The following is a 4,625-nucleotide window of genomic DNA, read 5'->3' as shown; positions in this document are numbered from 1 at the left end:
CACTTTAAGAAATATACAGTGTATATACATCATCATAGTACAATGGACACTTTTTGCCATATTCAGGTTTTTGTTTCTATACTTACTGATATATGTATCATGTGTCCCTTTCGTGCTCATCCTCATTTCCATCCCCTTTATTTTGCTGCTGTCTCACTTCTGGTCTGTCTTCAATTGAGGGTAACATGCCTATAGACATGAAATAACAGGAGATGCTATGGGGAAAGATTTGCATATCCATGGTTACTCTAAATTGCAGACATCCCCCTGATTTTCAGGGAAAGAAGTTATCAATGGGGTTCACTATTGTTTCCTCTAAGCCTAGGAGCAGGAAGACCTTCTAGATTTGTCATCATCTTAAAGTTAACCTTGTACTTATAAGGGGGTCTATCAATGCATTGCTGAGTGTATGGCTATAGTCAACCACTTTACTTTTGAAAACATTCCTGGATTGACTTATTCTACAGAAGTAGTCATGCAGGATATATTTTCTCAGACTAATGGTGCTATTATCTAAAGATAAGGATGGTACTTTTAGTTTTGGAAGGAGAATGGAAAAGTTAAAGCCTCTGTCATTTTATTGGGGAGATTGCCTTTCACTTCTTGCCCTGGTGATGCAACAAGAGGAAAATTTCTACAAATTGAGTGTTTTTACCCTCTTAGACAGTTAAACATGCTGCATTTGAATATTTCCTCATTTTATGTTCTAGTAACATGGATTTCTTATTTTCTGTCCCAGTAACAATGGTCTCTTGGATAAATGGAGAAGTGAACCTGGTCAACAGACACACAGAAAGCAATAACAACTTGACAGAGGTTATAATACTTGCCAAATCTATCCAAAATTAAATGTTTGGGCTGAACAGTACATACACGCACTTTACAGGATAATATGCTTTTTTTTTTAAATATCATGTGGTTACTTATACATCTGGTAAGGATTAGTTGTAAGGCTGGGTTTGCTGCAAACAAAGTTCACCTGCGTTTGCCCAATGCCACTCAAAACTCTGACAGCCACCTCCTCCTCCTGACTCGATCAGTTGCAGGGTGGGACATTCCTTGCCTTGCAGGGTTGGGAGGAGAGGGTGGTGGTCAGAGGTTTGAGCTGGCTTGGGTGAACTGGGTTATGTGGGTTTATGGAAAGGTAGTTGGAAGATCTTTACCTTTGGGGAGATTTCCTTTTACTTCCTGTCCCAGAGACACCGAAGGAAACTAGAAGAAATATGTTTCTCAGCCATTTAACAGTGGAGCAGGTTTCCCCATTAATAAAATAACCCCTTTGCCTCCACCCCCATATTTCTTTTGTAGTGACTGAGCTGTAGAATGTTTTATTTCTATCTCGACAGCTATATTCACTAGGACAAATAAGGACACAGACATCAGTAAACTCTTGACACAGGTTTTAAACTTCCACACTAGCCTCTTTTCTCACTTAGGAATATGAATTGGCCTCATATCTTTATGTCAAGAAGATCATCTAATTGATGGGTAAAAAAAAGTAGCACTTGTAACAGGTCAATCTGAAGTTTACAAGAGAAATTAATATGAAGAATTAGATATGTGATATTAACAACTAAATAGGAAACAAATATAAAAAAAGAACAGAAATGAAATCCCACCAGCTTGCAAAAAAACCCAAATGTTTGGTTTTAAATCAAGCTGGCATTTTAAAGATTTATTAAATTGGATGTTCAGTGCTACATGTATCATTGGATTCTTTACTTTTTTGGTGATTAGTGAACCCCCATGTTCGGTTCGAATTTGAACATGGGGAAAAGTTTGAACTCTAATGCAATGCAAGGCTATTGGGGTAGAATTTTGAAAATCAAATGTCCCCATTTTGAAGGCTTCTATGCAATTTATTGGCCATAAAATGTGTATGGGGATCCGGGTACTGCCCTGGGGCACATGAATTAATGAAAAAAAAAAACTTTAAAAAAATAGTTTTTAAAGAAGCAGTGCTTTTAACATTACTTAAAAGGTAACACAAAATAAACATTTCCTTTAAATATCGGGCCTGGGGTCCCCTTAAACTGCTTGTAAAATGGTACATCTGTACGATGTATAGAACCTGCTGCAGCAAAACTGACAAATGTAAAGAAAATAAAATGACCTATTTTTTTAAAGCGTGCAGTTCCCCCTCTGAAACAATACCAGACCCTTTAGGGCTGGTTCACACCAAGTGCAAAGCAGTAACAGAACACATTAAAACTGCATCCAATGTATTCCAATGGTCTTTTGGGCTCTAGTTCACACAAGAGCGTTCAGCTCCAGAGCATATGGAAAAACTGCAGCATGCCCTATTTTTTTCTGCTCTGGAACACACCAAAACCCCCCAAAAATGGGGGTGAGGTTCCTCCTCAAAATTCCATACCAGATCCTTGATCCGAGCACAGGCCTGGCAGGGCAGGAATAGCGATACCAGGCCACATGCCTTCAGCACTGGGAGGGTGCTGGTTCCTGGGTCGCCCCTGGAAATGCACCTTGTCCTTGTGCCAATGGGGACAAGGGCCTCTTCCCCACAAGCCCTGAGGCGTTGGTTGTGGTGGTGTGGGCTGGGGCCTTATTCACATCAGGATACCCCTTTGATATAGGGGCACCCAGATGCAGGCCCCCCTTTGTGAATGAGTAAGGGGTGCTTTCACTAAAGGGTTAAAAAATAGAATAAAAACACCAGGCTTTAATCAAAAAACCTTTATTTGGAAAAAAATGCGACGACCGCCATCCCATCTGCTGCGATGAACACCCGCCGAAGAATGGCATTTTTACAGACGTCGGCAACTTATAAACAATTGGGCGGAGCTAGCAGTGACAGCTATCTCTGCCCAACTGTTTACAGTTGTAACAAGTGAGCCATGATTGGGCAGAGTCATCATGACTTTGCCTAATCATGGCTCTCACAGTTCTCTGTGTCCTGACTGGGCAAAGTATTGCACCTGACCTGATAATAGTGTGCGTGTTTGGCGAACACACAAACTAGCAATGATCTAGTCGAACTCACGTTCAGCTCCAACATCAAGCCCAACTCTACTGGTGACATGCAAGACCAAGTTGCTCTCACGGCCCACCTGGAATGAACACACTAACGCCAACATATTTCAACATGTACATTTAATGAAAATTAAAGGACAAAGCAATATAAAATATTTTTACGGTCATAACAGAACATACCCTCTAAGTAACATTACCTGTGATCAATGAACCAAATCTTCACAACAATTGTGCAACAATACACACTGCAATAGCCACCTAGGTCTCTGACCAGTGCCAAGAAAACACCACTTGAGGGGTGCCCCATAGAACTGTACTAGCCACCGGCCACCTATACTTTAACTCAAGTGGTTATACCCAATAACTGTTCCCAGCCACTATAAGCCCCTCCCCCACAATTACCCCATTTATAGTGTTAAACACATTATACTTAAAGTCCCAAATACTTACCTAAATCTGTGGTCACAGGATGTTCCAGGTATGGGTTCTATTTTCTAAACTTCACAGGTGGGGGATCCTATGAATGCCCATATCAGGTGAGCTGGACACTTACCAAAAGCTGTCTATCTGCAGGATCCTGTAAAGACTTCAGTGTTTGCAACAAGATTAGGGTCACATAATGTATTGTTGCCCAGAGATTAAAGCTAAAATTCCACATTTGTCTAGGAAAAGGCCAATTTTAGTCAGTTATGTATAACTGCAATGGTTTTTTATATCTTTTTGCAGAAACTTACCTTCTGCTTCTACAAACTCATACTTTATTCCAAACATTTCCTCCTTTCAGAATGTTTAAAATAAAGATCTGTAAGGCGCTCTCTGGAATGACAGGACACTTTTTGAAGGTCCATCCCAGCGGGCCTTACATGCAGGTAATTAGGAATTAGTGTACACATCTTCAACTAACATTCTTCTATTACCCTTTGCAAGCACATTCTGGACCCCACTAATGGTCCTGGAAGGTATAGAACAGGGACCCAGGTCCCTGTTCTATACCTTCCAGGACCATTAGTCAGCCCCAGGTTTTACACCTTGCCTTCACAACAATTTAGTGCAGGTGAGGCAGTACTCTGGAGCCTGGGGAACAGCCAGATAGAATCTGCTGGAGCACAAGGTTGGTTAATGTGATACCTGACAAACAATAGGATTGTGCTGGTTAATAGTCAGGAGTATCTTTTGTGTAGTTCGTTTTGGGACATGGCTTGGGTTTTGAGTTGTATTTTTCATTTTAGCACTATTCACGGCTTGTTTATAGTACCAATAAACACACCACTGTTTAAGGGAAAGTCACTAGACTGGTCTCTAAGCCTTTCAAGACTGCTCACCCCAGGGAGCAATTGCACACACTACCTATTCCCCAGCTCACAATCTTAAGAAACAATCCAACAAGGAAAGTGTCATCCTGATTGTAACTAGTGAATCATTAACCTCATAATGGGCTCAGCACCTGTATAGCCCCCTGACCTCTGGAGATCTAAACCACAAGACCGATAAACCAAGGTGGTTCAATGCAACCCAGTACAAGTAAAAACAAAATGGCACAAACTTGCCACTGCAAAAAAAAAAAAAAGGTACTCTCTATATCACTACATCTTCAAATGCCACTCCACTGAAGATACATTTTCCTCTAAGTCTGC

Source organism: Nanorana parkeri, unplaced genomic scaffold, assembly GCF_000935625.1.
Source record: "Nanorana parkeri isolate BGI_ZX_2015 unplaced genomic scaffold, ASM93562v1 scaffold569, whole genome shotgun sequence".
Classification (NCBI taxonomy): domain Eukaryota; kingdom Metazoa; phylum Chordata; class Amphibia; order Anura; family Dicroglossidae; genus Nanorana; species Nanorana parkeri.
Note: the sequence above shows the minus strand (reverse complement) of the source record.